At 35.7% G+C, this 17793-nt stretch overlaps 46 non-coding genes across 46 annotated transcripts; all 46 read right to left on the reverse strand.

Moving 5' to 3' along the window:
* Nucleotides 1–30: 30 nt before the first annotated feature.
* Nucleotides 31–103, reverse strand: TRNAT-UGU (transfer RNA threonine (anticodon UGU)). Its single transcript has one exon. It is a non-coding gene; the product is annotated as a tRNA-Thr (tRNA).
* A 133-nt stretch (nt 104–236) lies between these two features.
* Nucleotides 237–309, reverse strand: TRNAT-AGU (transfer RNA threonine (anticodon AGU)). The gene has a single exon. It is a non-coding gene; the product is annotated as a tRNA-Thr (tRNA).
* Nucleotides 310–887: 578 nt separating this feature from the next.
* On the reverse strand, nt 888–960 carry TRNAT-AGU (transfer RNA threonine (anticodon AGU)). Its single transcript has one exon. It is a non-coding gene; the product is annotated as a tRNA-Thr (tRNA).
* Nucleotides 961–1125: 165 nt separating this feature from the next.
* TRNAT-AGU (transfer RNA threonine (anticodon AGU)) lies at nt 1126–1198 on the reverse strand. The gene has a single exon. It is a non-coding gene; the product is annotated as a tRNA-Thr (tRNA).
* Nucleotides 1199–1331: 133 nt separating this feature from the next.
* TRNAT-UGU (transfer RNA threonine (anticodon UGU)) lies at nt 1332–1404 on the reverse strand. The gene has a single exon. It is a non-coding gene; the product is annotated as a tRNA-Thr (tRNA).
* A 133-nt stretch (nt 1405–1537) lies between these two features.
* On the reverse strand, nt 1538–1610 carry TRNAT-AGU (transfer RNA threonine (anticodon AGU)). Its single transcript has one exon. It is a non-coding gene; the product is annotated as a tRNA-Thr (tRNA).
* A 133-nt stretch (nt 1611–1743) lies between these two features.
* On the reverse strand, nt 1744–1816 carry TRNAT-AGU (transfer RNA threonine (anticodon AGU)). The gene has a single exon. It is a non-coding gene; the product is annotated as a tRNA-Thr (tRNA).
* A 133-nt stretch (nt 1817–1949) lies between these two features.
* Nucleotides 1950–2022, reverse strand: TRNAT-AGU (transfer RNA threonine (anticodon AGU)). Its single transcript has one exon. It is a non-coding gene; the product is annotated as a tRNA-Thr (tRNA).
* A 133-nt stretch (nt 2023–2155) lies between these two features.
* TRNAN-AUU (transfer RNA asparagine (anticodon AUU)) lies at nt 2156–2228 on the reverse strand. The gene has a single exon. It is a non-coding gene; the product is annotated as a tRNA-Asn (tRNA).
* Nucleotides 2229–2394: 166 nt separating this feature from the next.
* Nucleotides 2395–2467, reverse strand: TRNAT-AGU (transfer RNA threonine (anticodon AGU)). Its single transcript has one exon. It is a non-coding gene; the product is annotated as a tRNA-Thr (tRNA).
* Nucleotides 2468–2600: 133 nt separating this feature from the next.
* TRNAT-UGU (transfer RNA threonine (anticodon UGU)) lies at nt 2601–2673 on the reverse strand. Its single transcript has one exon. It is a non-coding gene; the product is annotated as a tRNA-Thr (tRNA).
* A 133-nt stretch (nt 2674–2806) lies between these two features.
* TRNAT-AGU (transfer RNA threonine (anticodon AGU)) lies at nt 2807–2879 on the reverse strand. The gene has a single exon. It is a non-coding gene; the product is annotated as a tRNA-Thr (tRNA).
* Nucleotides 2880–3012: 133 nt separating this feature from the next.
* Nucleotides 3013–3085, reverse strand: TRNAT-AGU (transfer RNA threonine (anticodon AGU)). Its single transcript has one exon. It is a non-coding gene; the product is annotated as a tRNA-Thr (tRNA).
* A 6365-nt stretch (nt 3086–9450) lies between these two features.
* TRNAT-UGU (transfer RNA threonine (anticodon UGU)) lies at nt 9451–9523 on the reverse strand. The gene has a single exon. It is a non-coding gene; the product is annotated as a tRNA-Thr (tRNA).
* A 133-nt stretch (nt 9524–9656) lies between these two features.
* On the reverse strand, nt 9657–9729 carry TRNAT-AGU (transfer RNA threonine (anticodon AGU)). The gene has a single exon. It is a non-coding gene; the product is annotated as a tRNA-Thr (tRNA).
* A 133-nt stretch (nt 9730–9862) lies between these two features.
* TRNAN-AUU (transfer RNA asparagine (anticodon AUU)) lies at nt 9863–9935 on the reverse strand. The gene has a single exon. It is a non-coding gene; the product is annotated as a tRNA-Asn (tRNA).
* A 372-nt stretch (nt 9936–10307) lies between these two features.
* TRNAT-AGU (transfer RNA threonine (anticodon AGU)) lies at nt 10308–10380 on the reverse strand. The gene has a single exon. It is a non-coding gene; the product is annotated as a tRNA-Thr (tRNA).
* A 166-nt stretch (nt 10381–10546) lies between these two features.
* On the reverse strand, nt 10547–10619 carry TRNAT-UGU (transfer RNA threonine (anticodon UGU)). Its single transcript has one exon. It is a non-coding gene; the product is annotated as a tRNA-Thr (tRNA).
* A 133-nt stretch (nt 10620–10752) lies between these two features.
* Nucleotides 10753–10825, reverse strand: TRNAT-AGU (transfer RNA threonine (anticodon AGU)). The gene has a single exon. It is a non-coding gene; the product is annotated as a tRNA-Thr (tRNA).
* Nucleotides 10826–10958: 133 nt separating this feature from the next.
* Nucleotides 10959–11031, reverse strand: TRNAT-UGU (transfer RNA threonine (anticodon UGU)). Its single transcript has one exon. It is a non-coding gene; the product is annotated as a tRNA-Thr (tRNA).
* Nucleotides 11032–11164: 133 nt separating this feature from the next.
* On the reverse strand, nt 11165–11237 carry TRNAT-AGU (transfer RNA threonine (anticodon AGU)). Its single transcript has one exon. It is a non-coding gene; the product is annotated as a tRNA-Thr (tRNA).
* Nucleotides 11238–11370: 133 nt separating this feature from the next.
* Nucleotides 11371–11443, reverse strand: TRNAT-AGU (transfer RNA threonine (anticodon AGU)). The gene has a single exon. It is a non-coding gene; the product is annotated as a tRNA-Thr (tRNA).
* Nucleotides 11444–11609: 166 nt separating this feature from the next.
* TRNAT-UGU (transfer RNA threonine (anticodon UGU)) lies at nt 11610–11682 on the reverse strand. Its single transcript has one exon. It is a non-coding gene; the product is annotated as a tRNA-Thr (tRNA).
* Nucleotides 11683–12021: 339 nt separating this feature from the next.
* On the reverse strand, nt 12022–12094 carry TRNAN-AUU (transfer RNA asparagine (anticodon AUU)). The gene has a single exon. It is a non-coding gene; the product is annotated as a tRNA-Asn (tRNA).
* Nucleotides 12095–12260: 166 nt separating this feature from the next.
* On the reverse strand, nt 12261–12333 carry TRNAT-UGU (transfer RNA threonine (anticodon UGU)). Its single transcript has one exon. It is a non-coding gene; the product is annotated as a tRNA-Thr (tRNA).
* A 339-nt stretch (nt 12334–12672) lies between these two features.
* On the reverse strand, nt 12673–12745 carry TRNAT-AGU (transfer RNA threonine (anticodon AGU)). Its single transcript has one exon. It is a non-coding gene; the product is annotated as a tRNA-Thr (tRNA).
* Nucleotides 12746–12909: 164 nt separating this feature from the next.
* Nucleotides 12910–12982, reverse strand: TRNAT-UGU (transfer RNA threonine (anticodon UGU)). The gene has a single exon. It is a non-coding gene; the product is annotated as a tRNA-Thr (tRNA).
* Nucleotides 12983–13115: 133 nt separating this feature from the next.
* Nucleotides 13116–13188, reverse strand: TRNAT-UGU (transfer RNA threonine (anticodon UGU)). Its single transcript has one exon. It is a non-coding gene; the product is annotated as a tRNA-Thr (tRNA).
* Nucleotides 13189–13321: 133 nt separating this feature from the next.
* TRNAT-AGU (transfer RNA threonine (anticodon AGU)) lies at nt 13322–13394 on the reverse strand. Its single transcript has one exon. It is a non-coding gene; the product is annotated as a tRNA-Thr (tRNA).
* Nucleotides 13395–13560: 166 nt separating this feature from the next.
* On the reverse strand, nt 13561–13633 carry TRNAT-UGU (transfer RNA threonine (anticodon UGU)). The gene has a single exon. It is a non-coding gene; the product is annotated as a tRNA-Thr (tRNA).
* Nucleotides 13634–13766: 133 nt separating this feature from the next.
* Nucleotides 13767–13839, reverse strand: TRNAT-AGU (transfer RNA threonine (anticodon AGU)). Its single transcript has one exon. It is a non-coding gene; the product is annotated as a tRNA-Thr (tRNA).
* A 133-nt stretch (nt 13840–13972) lies between these two features.
* Nucleotides 13973–14045, reverse strand: TRNAT-UGU (transfer RNA threonine (anticodon UGU)). Its single transcript has one exon. It is a non-coding gene; the product is annotated as a tRNA-Thr (tRNA).
* Nucleotides 14046–14178: 133 nt separating this feature from the next.
* On the reverse strand, nt 14179–14251 carry TRNAT-AGU (transfer RNA threonine (anticodon AGU)). Its single transcript has one exon. It is a non-coding gene; the product is annotated as a tRNA-Thr (tRNA).
* A 133-nt stretch (nt 14252–14384) lies between these two features.
* Nucleotides 14385–14457, reverse strand: TRNAT-AGU (transfer RNA threonine (anticodon AGU)). The gene has a single exon. It is a non-coding gene; the product is annotated as a tRNA-Thr (tRNA).
* Nucleotides 14458–15035: 578 nt separating this feature from the next.
* TRNAN-AUU (transfer RNA asparagine (anticodon AUU)) lies at nt 15036–15108 on the reverse strand. Its single transcript has one exon. It is a non-coding gene; the product is annotated as a tRNA-Asn (tRNA).
* A 164-nt stretch (nt 15109–15272) lies between these two features.
* Nucleotides 15273–15345, reverse strand: TRNAT-UGU (transfer RNA threonine (anticodon UGU)). Its single transcript has one exon. It is a non-coding gene; the product is annotated as a tRNA-Thr (tRNA).
* A 133-nt stretch (nt 15346–15478) lies between these two features.
* TRNAT-AGU (transfer RNA threonine (anticodon AGU)) lies at nt 15479–15551 on the reverse strand. The gene has a single exon. It is a non-coding gene; the product is annotated as a tRNA-Thr (tRNA).
* A 133-nt stretch (nt 15552–15684) lies between these two features.
* TRNAT-UGU (transfer RNA threonine (anticodon UGU)) lies at nt 15685–15757 on the reverse strand. The gene has a single exon. It is a non-coding gene; the product is annotated as a tRNA-Thr (tRNA).
* Nucleotides 15758–15890: 133 nt separating this feature from the next.
* Nucleotides 15891–15963, reverse strand: TRNAT-AGU (transfer RNA threonine (anticodon AGU)). Its single transcript has one exon. It is a non-coding gene; the product is annotated as a tRNA-Thr (tRNA).
* A 133-nt stretch (nt 15964–16096) lies between these two features.
* Nucleotides 16097–16169, reverse strand: TRNAT-AGU (transfer RNA threonine (anticodon AGU)). The gene has a single exon. It is a non-coding gene; the product is annotated as a tRNA-Thr (tRNA).
* Nucleotides 16170–16335: 166 nt separating this feature from the next.
* Nucleotides 16336–16408, reverse strand: TRNAT-UGU (transfer RNA threonine (anticodon UGU)). Its single transcript has one exon. It is a non-coding gene; the product is annotated as a tRNA-Thr (tRNA).
* A 133-nt stretch (nt 16409–16541) lies between these two features.
* On the reverse strand, nt 16542–16614 carry TRNAN-AUU (transfer RNA asparagine (anticodon AUU)). Its single transcript has one exon. It is a non-coding gene; the product is annotated as a tRNA-Asn (tRNA).
* A 369-nt stretch (nt 16615–16983) lies between these two features.
* On the reverse strand, nt 16984–17056 carry TRNAT-AGU (transfer RNA threonine (anticodon AGU)). Its single transcript has one exon. It is a non-coding gene; the product is annotated as a tRNA-Thr (tRNA).
* Nucleotides 17057–17189: 133 nt separating this feature from the next.
* Nucleotides 17190–17262, reverse strand: TRNAT-UGU (transfer RNA threonine (anticodon UGU)). Its single transcript has one exon. It is a non-coding gene; the product is annotated as a tRNA-Thr (tRNA).
* Nucleotides 17263–17395: 133 nt separating this feature from the next.
* On the reverse strand, nt 17396–17468 carry TRNAT-AGU (transfer RNA threonine (anticodon AGU)). The gene has a single exon. It is a non-coding gene; the product is annotated as a tRNA-Thr (tRNA).
* Nucleotides 17469–17601: 133 nt separating this feature from the next.
* On the reverse strand, nt 17602–17674 carry TRNAT-AGU (transfer RNA threonine (anticodon AGU)). The gene has a single exon. It is a non-coding gene; the product is annotated as a tRNA-Thr (tRNA).
* Between the last annotated feature and the right edge of the window lie 119 nt (nt 17675–17793).

The following is a 17793-nucleotide window of genomic DNA, read 5'->3' on the forward strand; positions in this document are numbered from 1 at the left end:
ACGAAATCTAGGTCAAGTAACATAACAGCGAGGCTCCGACGAGAATCGAACTCATGATCTCCTGTTTACAAGACAGGCGCTTTAACCACTAAGCCACGGAGCCCTTGCTTTGAAGCGACATGAATGCTGAATATTCCAGTAATTTAACTAAATTAACTCATCGGAATTTTTATCCTATTGTTTCAATTTTTCAACATTTAATAGCTACGAAATCTAGGTCAAGTAACATAACAGCAAGGCTCCGACGAGAATCGAACTCATGATCTCCTGTTTACTAGACAGGCGCTTTAACCACTAAGCCACGGAGCCCTTGCTTTGAAGCGATATGAATGCTGAATATTTCAGTAAATTAACTAAATTATTTCATGGGAACTTTTACACTATTATTTGCATATATGCATATCTAAATCAACTATTATTTTTAATTTTTCAAAATTTAATAGCTTCGAAATCTAGTTCAAGTAATATAACAGCAAGGCTCCGACGCGAATCGAACACATGATCTCCTGTTTACAAGACTATCGCTTTAACCACTAAGCCACGGAGCCCTTGCTTTGAAGCGATATGAATGCAGAATATTTCAGTAAATTAACTAAATTATCTCATGGGAACTTTTGCCCTATTATTTTAATTTTTCCAAATTATATAGCTACGAAATCTAGTTCAAGTAATATAACAGAAAGGTTCCGACGAGAATCGAACACATGATCTCCTGTTTACAAGACTGGCGCTTTAACCACTAAGCCACGGAGCCCTTGCTTTGAAGCGATATGAATGCAGGATATTTCAGTAAATTAACTAAATTATCTCTTGGGAACTTTTGCCCTATTATTTTAATTTTTCAAAATTATATAGCTACGAAATCTAGGTCAAGTAACATAACAGCAAGGCTCCGACGAGAATCGAACTCATGATCTCCTGTTTACTAGACAGGCGCTTTAACCACTAAGCCACGGAGCCCTTGCTTTGAAGCGATATGAATGCTGAATATTTCAGTAAATTAACTAAATTATTTCATGGGAACTTTTACACTATTATTTGCATATATGCATATCTAAATCAACTATTGTTTTAATTTTTCAAAATTTAATAGCTACGAAATCTAGTTCAAGTAATATAACAGCGAGGCTCCGACGAGAATCGAACTCATGATCTCCTGTTTACTAGACAGGCGCTTTAACCACTAAGCCACGGAGCCCTTGCTTTGAAGCGACATGAATGCTGAATATTCCAGTAATTTAACTAAATTAACTCATCGGAATTTTTACCCTATTGGTTTAATTTTTCAAAATTTAATAGCTACGAAATCTAGGTCAAGTAACATAACAGCGAGGCTCCGACGAGAATCGAACTCATGATCTCCTGTTTACAAGACAGGCGCTTTAACCACTAAGCCACTGAGCCCTTGCTTTGAAGCGACATGAATGCTGAATATTCCAGTAATTTAACTAAATTAACTCATCGGAATTTTTATCCTATTGTTTCAATTTTTCAACATTTAATAGCTACGAAATCTAGGTCAAGTAACATAACAGCAAGGCTCCGACGAGAATCGAACTCATGATCTCCTGTTTACTAGACAGGCGCTTTAACCACTAAGCCACGGAGCCCTTGCTTTGAAGCGACATGAATGCTGAATATTCCAGTAATTTAACTAAATTAACTCCTCGGAATTTTTACCCTATTGTTTTAATTTTTCAAAATTTAATAGCTACGAAATCTAGGTCAAGTAACATAACAGCAAGGCTCCGACGAGAATCGAACTCATGATCTCCTGTTTACTAGACAGGCGCTTTAACCACTAAGCCACGGAGCCCTTGCTTTGAAGCGATATGAATGCAGGATATTTTAGTAAATTAACTAAATTATCTCTTGGGAACTTTTGCCCTATTATTTTAATTTTTCAAAATTATATAGCTACGAAATCTAGTTCAAGTAACATAACAGCAAGGCTCCGACGAGAATCGAACTCATGATCTCCTGTTTACTAGACAGGCGCTTTAACCACTAAGCCACGGAGCCCTTGCTTTGAAGCGACATGAATGCTGAATATTCCAGTAATTTAACTAAATTAACTCATCGGAATTTTTACCCTATTGGTTTAATTTTTCAAAATTTAATAGCTACGAAATCTAGGTCAAGTAACATAACAGCGAGGCTCCGACGAGAATCGAACTCATGATCTCCGGTTTAATACACAGGCGCTTTAACCACTAAGCCACGGAGCCCTTGCTTTGAAGCGATATGAATGCTGAATATTTCAGTAAATTAACTAAATTATCACATCGGAACTTTTACACTATTGTTTTCTTATATGCATATCTAAATCAACTATTATTTTTAATTTTTCAAAATTTAATAGCTTCGAAATCTAGTTCAAGTAACATAACAGCGAGGCTTCGACGAGAATCGAACTCATGATCTCCTGTTTACTAGACAGGCGCTTTAACCACTAAGCCACGGAGCCCTTGCTTTGAAGCGACATGAATGCTGAATATACCAGTAATTTAACTAAATTAACTCATCGGAATTTTTACCCTATTGGTTTAATTTTTCAAAATTTAATAGCTACGAAATCTAGGTCAAGTAACATAACAGCGAGGCTCCGACGAGAATCGAACTCATGATCTCCTGTTTACAAGACAGGCGCTTTAACCACTAAGCCACAGAGCCCTTGCTTTGAAGCGAGATGAATGCTGAATATTCCAGTAATTTAACTAAATTAACTCATCGGAATTTTTATCCTATTGTTTCAATTTTTCAACATTTAATAGCTACGAAATCTAGGTCAAGTAACATAACAGCAAGGCTCCGACGAGAATCGAACTCATGATCTCCTGTTTACTAGACAGGCGCTTTAACCACTAAGCCACGGAGCCCTTGCTTTGAAGCGACATGAATGCTGAATATTCCAGTAATTTAACTAAATTAACTCCTCGGAATTTTTACCCTATTGTTTTAATTTTTCAAAATTTAATAGCTACGAAATCTAGGTCAAGTAACATAACAGCAAGGCTCCGACGAGAATCGAACTCATGATCTCCTGTTTACTAGACAGGCGCTTTAACCACTAAGCCACGGAGCCCTTGCTTTGAAGCGATATGAATGCTGAATATTTCAGTAAATTAACTAAATTATTTCATGGGAACTTACACTATTAATCAAAAATGTCTTGATTAGAATCAAGTCCTAAAAAGTATCGATAAGACTGAGGTTATCACTTGACTGAAGGATCAGATATTAACTTTTCTTTTTAATTGAAACTTAAAGGCATGCTTAAGAAAAAACAACGTTCCATTACCGTTTTCCGTTGAAATAACTTATTTTACAGGTAATCAATTTCAAAAATTTACTTATCTCGGGTTTTCGGGCACAATTTCATTCCCCCAAAACATTTTATCATTACATTAATCACTTTTGAGAGAGTACGTGTATGACATTCCCTCATTTGTGCCCGGCATGCTTCGCAGTGGATACGTTTTAAAACAATGGCGGAAAATTAAGTAGGGACAGTTAGATTTTTACTCGTGGTTATGAAAAATGATGTAATGTCTAGTGTACTTCAGTCAACAGTCATACTGTTCATTCTCATAGCTCAGGACATGATTAATGCTGCTCACTATTTCTCTCTCTAGTTTCAAACAATGGTTAGAGACCATTCAGTGCCGCGGGTCGCACATGAATATATTTCAACTACAGTTTACATCAATTCTCCGTGGTCGTACTATTAGCGGGTTAAGCACTAATTTGTTCAGAACATGTCTCGAAAGTGTGCTTGTTGTAAGTTTTTAAAGCAGTGTTGCAAATGTGTGGGTAATTTCCCACATCGTGGGAGATTTAGGTTTGGTTTTAGGCTCTGTGGGGAAAAAGTAATATTTTCCGAAATCAATGAAATGTCGGAATTTTCCTGTTCAAGGGTTAATAGTGCGAAATTTTCAAAATTTTATCCGGTTTAATAATTTCAAGCGACATTTTGAAATAAATTCGGTGATTTTAAGTTTGGCACTGAAAAAAAAGAAAGCATATTTTGAGAATTTTAAAGCTTTATAGCATTTGTACATATTGTCAAAGCCATGCGGAGTGATATTCCATATTAAACTTAGTATGATAAAATAGTCCAGATAAATATGACTGTAAAAAAGGGGGTGTGGGAAATGCGGCAAATTTTTAAAATGGAAGTGGGAAAATCCACTTTCTAACATTAGCAACACTGATTTGAAGGTTTTGGTCATGGCTAAACAGACCGCTCATTCAGTTTTCTATTGTTTTATAGGTTATTTTGACACGTTATCTCTCAAAAGTGATTAATGTAATGATAAAATGTTTTGGGGGAATGGAATTGTGCCCGAAAACCCGAGATAAGTAAATTTTTGAAATTGATTACCTGTAAAATAAGTTATTTCAACGGAAAACGGTAATGGAACGTTGTTTTTTCTTAAGCATGCCTTTAAGTTTCAATTAAAAAGAAAAGTTAATATCTGATCCTTCAGTCAAGTGATAACCTCAGTCTTATCGATACTTTTTAGGACTTGATTCTAATCAAGACATTTTTGATTAATATCTGTTCCTTCAGTCTTCATTTCAATTAAGAATGTTAAGAAACTGTTTTACATTTTCAAAATCTACACTAAGCAGAAACATATAAAAATGGGACCGTAACTTTTGCTCAATCAGTCATTTATTTATAATGATACTCCAAAAAATAAAAACGTAACTCATTGAAAGTTTGTATTCTTATTGTAATTAACATAATACAATTTTTTACAACCCTTGATTGAAACGCGAGGCGCTCCCCTAAAAATTCCACAAATAGGACCAAATTGACAGTTTTACACAATTTTTTAAAACGCTGATTTAGCCTATGTCTGTTTAACCTTTAGCTCAAACTTTTCATAAGCCCAATATGAAATTCGGATGTCCTTAAAACTTCTCAACGACGATCCGAGATTTTCAATTTCGAACTTTTTTGTAGCATTAACTAACGTCTGTTTGATATTAAGCTTATAAACCTTAAACACAATATAGTCAGGGCAATGCCGACTCAATTTTTAAGGGCTACCCTAAAAGTCCACAAAGGTGATCCAAGATTGTTAATAAATACGCCTAAAAAGTGCCCTCTTCAAAATATGTAGCCGGGGAAAAGAGAGCGTGATCGAGTGGGCTATGCTAGTGGGTATTTTGGTAGTAAGTAACGGGGGTTGGGACTCCAGGCATAGCCCGCTCCATCACGCACTCGACAACGCAAAGCAGCTCGTGCCAGCGTGGGAAATAAGGCGGTAACACAGGGCAAATGACGAGTTTAAAAATCGCCTGGTACAGTTCAAAAATTAAATCGGAGGGGGGGGGGTCAGTGGTCCACGAGACTACTAAAAAATTCAAGGGTAACCAGAGTCCACACATTAAAATTCTAATATTTTAATTATCCACTTCCTTAGCTTAGCAGACGACGTGCTCTGGCCAATGGTCACGGACCAGTTTATTTATTCCAAGTCAGGAGGGTCTCTGGTCTAATGTCCAGTTTAAAAAAATCCTTATTTCCCACCCTGACTCGCGCTATAGGGCAAGCAGCTTGCGACGTGTTGCGCGTGATCGAGTAGGCTATGGTCCGGTCAAAAGAAATCTTCAGTTCAGCCAAGAAGTTATATCAGTATCTCAGAGAGAAGATATAAGATGCCTTTGTATTCGCGCGCCATAGTCCCAGTCCCCCTTTCAAAATACAAGGGGGGACGTAAAAGGAGGCGCCGGGCTATTTCGCTCTAGTCAGTCGGAAATTTTCCTCACTCGCGTCGTCGCGCTGACGTGAGTTTTCAAGAACCAATGAGATGCTGGTTGTAATTTAGAGACGGGGATTGACTGCGGACCTACGTTAGGACTGGAAATAAAGCTGGAAATCTGGCGAATTTATATCTTCTCTCTGAGATACTGATATAACTTCTTGGTTCAGCGTTGTAAATAAGGCGGTGGCACAGGGAAAATGACCAGTTTAAAAATTAAATCGGAGGGGGAGCAGTGGACCACAGGACCACTAAGGAAATTCTAGGGTAACCAGGGTCCAGACATTATCTCAACTATTTTAATTACCCACTTCTTTAGTTTAGCAGACGCCGCGCCCTGGTCAATGGTCATGGACCAGTTCATTTATTCCTGGGCAGGGGGTCGCTGGCCCAATGTCTAGTTTTAAAAAAATCCCTATTTCCCACCCTGCTTCAGTTGGGAGTCTGACTCCTGGAGCTCCTAAAGTCCAGAGATGCATATGACAAGGATTCATTTCTCATAAGCGAGAATGGCCAACTCTGTTGTGTTAGAGACAGCCTGGCAGCCTGGTATTTTTTTACTTCTAAACAGGCTGGGAAATAAGGATATTTTTTAAACTAGTCCTTTGGACCAGTGACCCCCTAGTGTCTGAAATTATTTACTGGTCTCCGGACTGGTCCCAGCCTTTGCTCTCCAATAGATTTGCAATTAATAAACTGGTCCCGAGGACCAGTAACCCCCACTTCTTGAATTAAAAAACTAGTCCAAGCAATTAATAAACTGGTTTTGGACCAGAGGAAGTGTGCTATTTCCCAGCCTGCTTCTAAAGTTCTAAGTCAGCTGGGTTTTCACCTTTAAAAGTTAATACATCCCTTTAAAAATGTTATTAAATTAATGAATCTATACGGTTGCAGTTATGTCGAAATGAGAGCAATTAAATATGTGTCTTTGATATTTAGCTCTGATAATTTCAGAAACTTAGTAAAAAGTAGTGTTATGTATTTAACCAGAATTTATTTTATTGAAATTTATTAATAATTATTTAATTAAAAAAATTGTAATACTATTTTATGTTTTAAATTTTACAAATAAAATTCAAAACAGTAAACATAGGGCAAAGGTTATATTGTATTATAAATAGCCAGTGGGATCGATTTTAGCTATATCGCAATTAGAGCTCGACATTTTCTATCCATTATCCACAAATTAGTAATTTATTTGAATGAAAATAGGTGGATATCTTTTATTAATTGGGAAATAATGCACACATTTTACATTTAAATTTTAGAAGTTAATTTATTATTTACTTTGTGCATATAATATTCAGCATTAATTTCAATAAGGAAATAAACTAATTACCTACGAGGAATTAACTAGTATATATGTTTAAAATTATAATTTAATCGTTTCAAAACTAATATGGTTTTGAACCGGTTTTAATAATTTAGTTATTAAAATTTGTGATTATCGATTGGTCAATATTGAAAATTAACCAATGGTGGAACTAATTTTTTTTAAACTCAATGAAACTGAAATATCAATGAATCATCTACTGAAAGAGGTATCAACCTATTATTTTTTTTCAAAAGAAGGTAAATAAGGATTAGATGGCTTGCTGCTTCAAACAAGATTTTTAACCATGAATAGAATATTTTGTTAATTTTAGTCAAATTTTGATATTCGGTAATAGAGTTGATATGAATAAAGCCGTTTTTGCTCATGTCCATTTTAAACTTTAATCACAGATTTCGCTATCCATTTCACAAGCATAATAAACACTACTGAAGGGCGCAAATCTATCTGTGATCGGTAATGGTGACCAAAATAGCAATTTTCCCAATTAATCAGTTTGAACTTCATTTGCACATTTCTACTCGTTAATTTGAATTGTTGCGAGAAATTTGAATGGAATATAAGTAGATATCTCTTTTAGTAGATAATTTTTGATGATTCATTGAGTTAAAAAATTGGTATCAGTATTTCAATTAAGCTTTGATATCAACAGCGGTTAATTTACGATATGGGCTTATGATAATAGTCTGTTTATAAGATAAAATCGTTACATCAAGTGTCACAAGACAGTATCTACCTCCAAAATCGAGTGTTAGTAACTTTAAAACCATCTCCTCGTCACAGGATATCCGAGGGTGAATTTATTATATCATTGATAGATAGACAAGATAATCTGACAAGGCGCAATAGCTCAGTCAAGTTTTGGCAAGGCCTAATACCGTTTTGCTTGACTGCATGGCGCGGTCAAATTCCTTTTAAAGCATAGATCATGTAGTATCCACCCTTGATTTTCATTTCGCAACACACGTTGGATTCGTAAACCGCGACGCGCACCACGATTTTCTAGAAGCATTAAAATGCAAACACAACTACACACTGAGCGCATACATTTTTAATAAATAACATTTCTAAATTCTCACTACAGCTGTTTTCGGGCTGAAGCGACCGAAAGACGGCGATAAATAAAAATTCTTCGGGGGGTAGTTTCGAGGGAACGAAATTCAAATGCAAGGCGCGTCCCATCAACAAACAAAATTGAATTCGTTTTATGCAATTATAATATTGAAATTTTATACAATTAAGTAATATTTAAGAAAACAAAGCACTACTTTCAAAGTCTAAACTTTAATTAAAAGTACGACGATACGAGAAGGCGAAGTAGTAAAGGGCAACGAGAGGTAAACATTTTTTTAAACGGCAAAAATGAACGTTAAGCCAAGGCTTAGCGCAATTTCACCGCCTTAAAAAAAGTGCCTAGTTTAGAAATAGATTGTGGGACAATCAAAAGGTGGAAAATTATGAAATTAGGCTTATATTAAAGCTTGAAACCTACTTTAAATTATATTTAAAATCCATCCATGAGCAAATCCTCAAAAAATATGAAAATGGCAACGAAAAAGGACCCACTCTCAAATTTTTTTCCCCTTAAAAAAATGGCGGCCACAAACGGGGTAATTTGTCACGGCGGCAATATTAAAGCAGTCTTATCTCACTATCGATAGGCCATTTCAACCAAAAGGCATTAAGAAAAAACAATCGGATTATTAAGACGCAACTATACGTAAAAAAAGGCCAATATTGGTCTCGCTGATATTTACCAATAAAACAGCGTATCCATGCTAAAATATCGCAGATTGGGGTAGTTTTTAAAATTTAAAATTAAACATACTTAAAATTAATTTTTCTCAAAAACCTTAAAAATGGTCCTAGAAAAAGGTTTAAATTTTGATATAAAACCGTTCCCAAACGTAACAAACGAATATTTCATTTCAAAAGGGTTGCGACAAAATGGCCAAATTTGAAAAAAACTCCATGTTATTTCTATGGGAAAATTTAACTTTTTCACCAAAAGGGCTGAATCATTTTATGCAAATGAAAACCACCCTTAGCAACTTTATTTTTTATAAAATAAACTAATGAGTGGATCTTTTTGAAATTTTAACCACATATTGAGGGCCCGAATTGTAGTTCTGTGGAATTTTTTCAAAGCAGTTAATACGATACAAAAAAAGTTATAACCAATCAAAAAACCATCCTTATACATTAAAGTCGGTATGAGGTCTTATCTAAGAGAGCTATCGCTCTCCTAGAATTATTTGCATATATGCATATCTAAATCAACTATTATTTTTAATTTTTCAAAATTTAATAGCTTCGAAATCTAGTTCAAGTAATATAACAGCAAGGCTCCGACGAGAATCGAACACATGATCTCCTGTTTACAAGACTGGCGCTTTAACCACTAAGCCACGGAGCCCTTGCTTTGAAGCGATATGAATGCAGAATATTTCAGTAAATTAACTAAATTATCTCATGGGAACTTTTGCCCTATTATTTTAATTTTTCAAAATTATATAGCTTCGAAATCTAGTTCAAGTAACATAACAGCGAGGTTCCGACGAGAATCGAACTCATGATCTCCTGTTTACTAGACAGGCGCTTTAACCACTAAGCCACGGAGCCCTTGCTTTGAAGCGACATGAATGCTGAATATTCCAGTAATTTAACTAAATAACCTCATCGGAATTTTTACCCTATTGGTTTAATTTTTCAAAATTTAATAGCTACGAAATCTAGGTCAAGTAACATAACAGCGAGGCTCCGACGAGAATCGAACTCATGATCTCCGGTTTAATACACAGGCGCTTTAACCACTAAGCCACGGAGCCCTTGCTTTGAAGCGATATGAATGCTGAATATTTCAGTAAATTAACTAAATTATTTCATGGGAACTTTTACACTATTATTTGCATATATGCATATCTAAATCAACTATTATTTTTAATTTTTCAAAATTTAATAGCTTCGAAATCTAGTTCAAGTAATATAACAGCGTGGCTCCGACTAGAATCGAGCTCATGATCTCCTGTTTACAAGACAGGCGCTTTAACCACTAAGCCACGGCGCCCTTGCTTTGAAGCGACATGAATGCTGAATATTCCAGTAATTTAACTAAATTAACTCCTCGGAATTTTTACCCTATTGTTTTAATTTTTCAAAATTTAATAGCTACGAAATCTAGGTCAAGTAACATAACAGCAAGGCTCCGACGAGAATCGAACTCATGATCTCCTGTTTACTAGACAGGCGCTTTAACCACTAAGCCACGGAGCCCTTGCTTTGAAGCGATATGAATGCTGAATATTTCAGTAAATTAACTAAATTATTTCATGGGAACTTTTACACTATTATTTGCATATATGCATATCTAAATCAACTATTATTTTTAATTTTTCAAAATTTAATAGCTTCGAAATCTAGTTCAAGTAATATAACAGCAAGGCTCCGACGAGAATCGAACACATGATCTCCTGTTTACAAGACTGGCGCTTTAACCACTAAGCCACGGAGCCCTTGCTTTGAAGCGATATGAATGCAGAATATTTCAGTAAATTAACTAAATTATCTCATGGGAACTTTTGCCCTATTATTTTAATTTTTCAAAATTATATAGCTACGAAATCTAGTTCAAGTAACATAACAGCGAGGTTCCGACGAGAATCGAACTCATGATCTCCTGTTTACTAGACAGGCGCTTTAACCACTAAGCCACGGAGCCCTTGCTTTGAAGCGACATGAATGCTGAATATTCCAGTAATTTAACTAAATAACCTCATCGGAATTTTTACCCTATTGGTTTAATTTTTCAAAATTTAATAGCTACGAAATCTAGGTCAAGTAACATAACAGCGAGGCTCCGACGAGAATCGAACTCATGATCTCCTGTTTACAAGACAGGCGCTTTAAGCACTAAGCCACAGAGCCCTTGCTTTGAAGCGACATGAATGCTGAATATTCCAGTAATTTAACTAAATTAACTCATCGGAATTTTTATCCTATTGTTTCAATTTTTCAACATTTAATAGCTACGAAATCTAGGTCAAGTAACATAACAGCAAGGCTCCGACGAGAATCGAACTCATGATCTCCTGTTTACTAGACAGGCGCTTTAACCACTAAGCCACGGAGCCCTTGCTTTGAAGCGACATGAATGCTGAATATTCCAGTAATTTAACTAAATTAACTCCTCGGAATTTTTACCCTATTGTTTTAATTTTTCAAAATTTAATAGCTACGAAATCTAGGTCAAGTAACATAACAGCAAGACTCCGACGAGAATCGAACTCATGATCTCCTGTTTACTAGACAGGCGCTTTAACCACTAAGCCACGGAGCCCTTTCTTTGAAGCGATATGAATGCTGAATATTTCAGTAAATTAACTAAATTATTTCATGGGAACTTCTACACTATTGTTTGCATATATGCATATCTAAATCAACTATTATTTTTAATTTTTCAAAATTTAATAGCTTCGAAATCTAGTTCAAGTAATATAACAGCAAGGCTCCGACGAGAATCGAACACATGATCTCCTGTTTACAAGACTGGCGCTTTAACCACTAAGCCACGGAGCCCTTGCTTTGAAGCGATATGAATGCAGAATATTTCAGTAAATTAACTAAATTATCTCATGGGAACTTTTGCCCTATTATTATAATTTTTCAAAATTATATAGCTACGAAATCTAGTTCAAGTAACATAACAGCGAGGCTCCGACGAGAAGCGAACTCATGATCTCCTGTTTACTAGACAGGCGCTTTAACCACTAAGCCACGGAGCCCTTGCTTTGAAGCGACATGAATGCTGAATATTCCAGTAATTTAACTAAATTAACTCATCGGAATTTTTACCCTATTGGTTTAATTTTTCAAAATTTAATAGCTACGAAATCTAGGTCAAGTAACATAACAGCGAGGCTCCGACGAGAATCGAACTCATGATCTCCGGTTTAATACACAGGCGCTTTAACCACTAAGCCACGGAGCCCTTGCTTTGAAGCGATATGAATGCTGAATATTTCAGTAAATTAACTAAATTATCACATCGGAACTTTTACACTATTGTTTGCATATATGCATATCTAAATCAACTATTATTTTTAATTTTTAAAAATTTAATAGCTTCGAAATCTAGTTCAACTAATATAACAGCAAGGCTCCGACGAGAATCGAACACATGATCTCCTGTTTACAAGACTGGCGCTTTAACCACTAAGCCACGGAGCCCTTGCTTTGAAGCGAAATGAATGCAGGATATTTCAGTAAATTAACTAAATTATCTCTTGGGAACTTTTGCCCTATTATTTTAAATTTTCAAAATTATATAGCTACGAAATCTAGTTCAAGTAACATAACAGCGAGGCTCCGACGAGAATCGAACACATGATCTCCTGTTTACTAGACAGGCGCTTTAACCACTAAGCCACGGAGCCCTTGCTTTGAAGCTACATGAATGCTGAATATTCCAGTAATTTAACTAAATTAACTCCTCGGAATTTTTACCCTATTGTTTTAATTTTTCAAAATTTAATAGCTACGAAATCTAGGTCAAGTAACATAACAGCAAGGCTCCGACGAGAATCGAACTCATGATCTCCTGTTTACTAGACAGGCGCTTTAACCACTAAGCCACGGAGCCCTTGTTTTGAAGCGATATGAATGCTGAATATTTCAGTAAATTAACTAAATTATTTCATGGGAACTTTTACACTATTATTTGCATATATGCATATCTAAATCAACTATTATTTAATTTTTCAAAATTTAATAGCTTCGAAATCTAGTTCAAGTAATATAACAGCAAGGCTCCGACGAGAATCGAACACATGATCTCCTGTTTACAAGACTGGCGCTTTAACCACTAAGCCACGGAGCCTTTGCTTTGAAGCGATATGAATGCAGAATATTTCAGTAAATTAACTAAATTATCTCATGGGAACTTTTGCCCTATTATTTTAATTTTTCAAAATTATATAGCTACGAAATCTAGGTCAAGTAACATAACAGCGAGGCTCCGACGAGAATCGAACTCATGATCTCCTGTTTACAAGACAGGCGCTTTAACCACTAAAACACGGAGCCCTTGCTTTGAAGCGACATGAATGCTGAATATTCCAAAAATTTAACTAAATTAACTCCTCGGAATTTTTACCCTATTGTTTTAATTTTTCAAAATTTAATAGCTACGAAATCTAGGTCAAGTAACATAACAGCAAGGCTCCGACGAGAATCGAACTCATGATCTCCTGTTTACTAGACAGGCGCTTTAACCACTAAGCCACGGAGCCCTTGCTTTGAAGCGATATGAATGCTGAATATTTCAGTAAATTAACTAAATTATTTCATGGGAACTTTTACACTATTATTTGCATATATGCATATCTAAATCAACTATTATTTTTAATTTTTCAAAATTTAATAGCTTCGAAATCTAGTTCAAGTAATATAACAGCAAGGCTCCGACGAGAATCGAACACATGACCTCCTGTTTACAAGACTGGCGCTTTAACCACTAAGCCACGGAGCCCTTGCTTTGAAGCGATATGAATGCAGAATATTTCAGTAAATTAACTAAATTATCTCATGGGAACTTTTGCCCTATTATTTTAATTTTTCAAAATTATATAGCTATGAAATCTAGTTCAAGTAACATAACAGCGAGGTTCCGACGAGAATCGAACTCATGATCTCCTGTTTACTAGACAGGCGCTTTAACCACTAAGCCACGGAGCCCTTGCTTTGAAGCGACATGAATGCTGAATATCCCAGTAATTTAACTAAATTAACTCATCGGAATTTTTACCCTATTGGTTTAATTTTTCAAAATTTAATAGCTACGAAATCTAGGTCAAGTAACATAACAGCGAGGCTCCGACGAGAATCGAACTCATGATCTCCTGTTTACAAGACAGGCGCTTTAACCACTAAGCCACAGAGCCCTTGCTTTGAAGCGACATGAATGCTGAATATTCCAGTAATTTAACTAAATTAACTCATCGGAATTTTTATCCTATTGTTTCAATTTTTCAACATTTAATAGCTACGAAATCTAGGTCAAGTAACATAACAGCAAGGCTCCGACGAGAATCGAACTCATGATCTCCTGTTTACTAGACAGGCGCTTTAACCACTAAGCCACGGAGCCCTTGCTTTGAAGCGACATGAATGCTGAATATTCCAGTAATTTAACTAAATTAACTCCTCGGAATTTTTACCCTATTGTTTTAATTTTTCAAAATTTAATAGCTACGAAATCTAGGTCAAGTAACATAACAGCAAGACTCCGACGAGAATCGAACTCATGATCACCTGTTTACTAGACAGGCGCTTTAACCACTAAGCCACGGAGCCCTTGCTTTGAAGCGATATGAATGCTGAATATTTCAGTAAATTAACTAAATTATTTCATGGGAACTTCTACACTATTGTTTGCATATATGCATATCTAAATCAACTATTATTTTTAATTTTTCAAAATTTAATAGCTTCGAAATCTAGTTCAAGTAATATAACAGCAAGGCTCCGACGAGAATCGAACACATGATCTCCTGTTTACAGGACTGGCGCTTTAACCACTAAGCCACGGAGCCCTTACTTTGAAGCGATATGAATGCAGAATATTTCAGTGAATTAACTAAATTATCTCATGGGAACTTTTGCCCTATTATTTTAATTTTTCAAAATTATATAGCTACGAAATCTAGTTCAAGTAACATAACAGCGAGGCTCCGACGAGAAGCGAACTCATGATCTCCTGTTTACTAGACAGGCGCTTTAACCACTAAGCCACGGAGCCCTTGCTTTGAAGCGACATGAATGCTGAATATTCCAGTAATTTAACTAAATTAACTCATCGGAATTTTTACCCTATTGGTTTAATTTTTCAAAATTTAATAGCTACGAAATCTAGGTCAAGTAACATAACAGCGAGGCTCCGACGAGAATCGAACTCATGATCTCCGGTTTAATAGACAGGCGCTTTAACCACTAAGCCACGGAGCCCTTGCTTTGAAGCGATATGAATGCTGAATATTTCAGTAAATTAACTAAATTATTTCATGGGAACTTTTACACTATTATTTGCATATATGCATATCTAAATCAACTATTATTTAATTTTTCAAAATTTAATAGCTTCGAAATCTAGTTCAAGTAATATAACAGCAAGGCTCCGACGAGAATCGAACACATGATCTCCTGTTTACAAGACTGGCGCTTTAACCACTAAGCCACGGAGCCTTTGCTTTGAAGCGATATGAATGCAGAATATTTCAGTAAATTAACTAAATTATCTCATGGGAACTTTTGCCCTATTATTTTAATTTTTCAAAATTATATAGCTACGAAATCTAGTTCAAGTAACATAACAGCGAGGCTCCGACGAGAATCGAACTCATGATCTCCTGTTTACTAGACAGGCGCTTTAACCACTAAGCCACGGAGCCCTTGCTTTGAAGCGACATGAATGCTGAATATTCCAGTAATTTAACTAAATTAACTCATCGGAATTTTTACCCTATTGGTTTAATTTTTCAAAATTTAATAGCTACGAAATCTAGGTCAAGTAACATAACAGCGAGGCTCCGACGAGAATCGAACTCATGATCTCCTGTTTACAAGACAGGCGCTTTAACCACTAAAACACGGAGCCCTTGCTTTGAAGCGACATGAATGCTGAATATTCCAGTAATTTAACTAAATTAACTCATCGGAATTTTTATCCTATTGTTTCAATTTTTCAACATTTAATAGCTACGAAATCTAGGTCAAGTAACATAACAGCAAGGCTCCGACGAGAATCGAACTCATGATCTCCTGTTTACTAGACAGGCGCTTTAACCACTAAGCCACGGAGCCCTTGCTTTGAAGCGACATGAACGCTGAATATTCCAGTAATTTAACTAAATTAACTCCTCGGAATTTTTACCCTATTGTTTTAATTTTTCAAAATTTAATAGCTACGAAATCTAGGTCAAGTAACATAACAGCAAGACTCCGACGAGAATCGAACTCATGATCTCCTGTTTACTAGACAGGCGCTTTAACCACTAAGCCACGGAGCCCTTGCTTTGAAGCGATATGAATGCTGAATATTTCAGTAAATTAACTAAATTATTTCATGGGAACTTCTACACTATTGTTTGCATATATGCATATCTAAATCAACTATTATTTTTAATTTTTCAAAATTTAATAGCTTCGAAATCTAGTTCAAGTAATATAACAGCAAGGCTCCGACGAGAATCGAACACATGATCTCCTGTTTACAAGACTGGCGCTTTAACCACTAAGCCACGGAGCCCTTACTTTGAAGCGATATGAATGCAGAATATTTCAGTAAATTAACTAAATTATCTCATGGGAACTTTTGCCCTATTATTTTAATTTTTCAAAATTATATAGCTACGAAATCTAGTTCAAGTAACATAACAGCGAGGCTCCGACGAGAATCGAACTCATGATCTCCGGTTTAATAGACAGGCGCTTTAACCACTAAGCCACGGAGCCCTTGCTTTGAAGCGATATGAATGCTGAATATTTCAGTAAATTAACTAAATTATTTCATGGGAACTTTTACACTATTATTTGCATATATGCATATCTAAATCAACTATTATTTAATTTTTCAAAATTTAATAGCTTCGAAATCTAGTTCAAGTAATATAACAGCAAGGCTCCGACGAGAATCGAACACATGATCTCCTGTTTACAAGACTGGTGCTTTAACCACTAAGCCACGGAGCCTTTGCTTTGAAGCGATATGAATGCAGAATATTTCAGTAATTAACTAAATTATCTCATGGGAACTTTTGCCCTATTATTTTAATTTTTCAAAATTATATAGCTACGAAATCTAGTTCAAGTAACATAACAGCGAGGCTCCGACGAGAATCGAACTCATGATCTCCTGTTTACTAGACAGGCGCTTTAACCACTAAGCCACGGAGCCCTTGCTTTGAAGCGACATGAATGCTGAATATCCCAGTAATTTAACTAAATTAACTCATCGGAATTTTTACCCTATTGGTTTAATTTTTCAAAATTTAATAGCTACGAAATCTAGGTCAAGTAACATAACAGCGAGGCTCCGACGAGAATCGAACTCATGATCTCCTGTTTACAAGACAGGCGCTTTAACCACTAAGCCACAGAGCCCTTGCTTTGAAGCGACATGAATGCTGAATATTCCAGTAATTTAACTAAATTAACTCATCGGAATTTTTATCCTATTGTTTCAATTTTTCAACATTTAATAGCTACGAAATCTAGGTCAAGTAACATAACAGCAAGGCTCCGACGAGAATCGAACTCATGATCTCCTGTTTACTAGACAGGCGCTTTAACCACTAAGCCACGGAGCCCTTGCTTTGAAGCGACATGAATGCTGAATATTCCAGTAATTTAACTAAATTAACTCCTCGGAATTTTTACCCTATTGTTTTAATTTTTCAAAATTTAATAGCTACGAAATCTAGGTCAAGTAACATAACAGCAAGACTCCGACGAGAATCGAACTCATGATCTCCTGTTTACTAGACAGGCGCTTTAACCACTAAGCCACGGAGCCCTTGCTTTGAAGCGATATGAATGCTGAATATTTCAGTAAATTAACTAAATTATTTCATGGGAACTTCTACACTATTGTTTGCATATATGCATATCTAAATCAACTATTATTTTTAATTT

The sequence above is a fragment of the Phalangium opilio genome, unplaced genomic scaffold, assembly GCF_054372755.1.
Source record: "Phalangium opilio isolate 3A_F unplaced genomic scaffold, DU_Popi_V2 ptg000019l_1, whole genome shotgun sequence".
NCBI classification, from domain to species: domain Eukaryota; kingdom Metazoa; phylum Arthropoda; class Arachnida; order Opiliones; family Phalangiidae; genus Phalangium; species Phalangium opilio.